The sequence below is a fragment of the Etheostoma cragini genome, chromosome 5 (assembly GCF_013103735.1).
Source record: "Etheostoma cragini isolate CJK2018 chromosome 5, CSU_Ecrag_1.0, whole genome shotgun sequence".
NCBI lineage: Eukaryota > Metazoa > Chordata > Actinopteri > Perciformes > Percidae > Etheostoma > Etheostoma cragini.
In genome coordinates, this window is record NC_048411.1 from 29,684,343 (window position 1) to 29,685,186 (window position 844).

The following is an 844-nucleotide window of genomic DNA, read 5'->3' on the forward strand; positions in this document are numbered from 1 at the left end:
ACACACACACACACACACACACACACACACACACACACACACACACACACACACACACACACACACACAACAACACTTCCTCCTGAAACTGCATTTTAAATAACTGAAATATTGCAAAACACTTATAACGCTGTACTGTCCAGTCTGCACATGTTGCGTGGTTACTTATTCTTCTTTGTCAGAGCTCTTTCCCCACGTGTGACATAATGTTCCCAGAGTGTTTGGACCGTTTCCTCGTAGAAGTCCTTCAACAACAACATGAGTCCCTCTACCACGACCCAAAGGTATTAGGTCAAATTTCATAAATCGTGTTTCATTAGGTCGTATTTCATAAATAAATGCCCCTAAATATGGGCGCTTGGTCAGGTGCCTTTGTCGTTGTTATAAACGTGTCACGTAACACGCAGTTGTTTGGGACTATTGGCGTCTCTTTTGACGCTGTTAGGTTTAGGAAGAGGTCGTGGGTGGGTTTACGGTTCTGTGACACGCTGGGATTATAGACAGTTAAAGAAATGGACCAGCAGGTCCTGTTTCTCTGGAAGGAGACCAGCGAAGTCTGTTAGAAGCTCTTTAGGAACTGAAGTCTGTTAGAAGCTCTTTAGGAAGTGAAGTCTGTTAGAAGCTCTTTAGGTAGTGAAGTCTGTTAGAAGCTCTTTAGGTAGTGAAGTCTGTTAGAAGCTCTTTAGGAAGTGAAGTCTATTAGAAGCTCTTTAGATAGTGAAGTCTATTAGAAGCTCTTTAGAAAGTGAAGTCTGTTAGAAGCTCCTTAGATAGTGAAGTCTATTAGAAGCTCTTTAGATAGTGAAGTCTATTAGAAGCTCTTTAGATAGTGAAGTCTATTAGA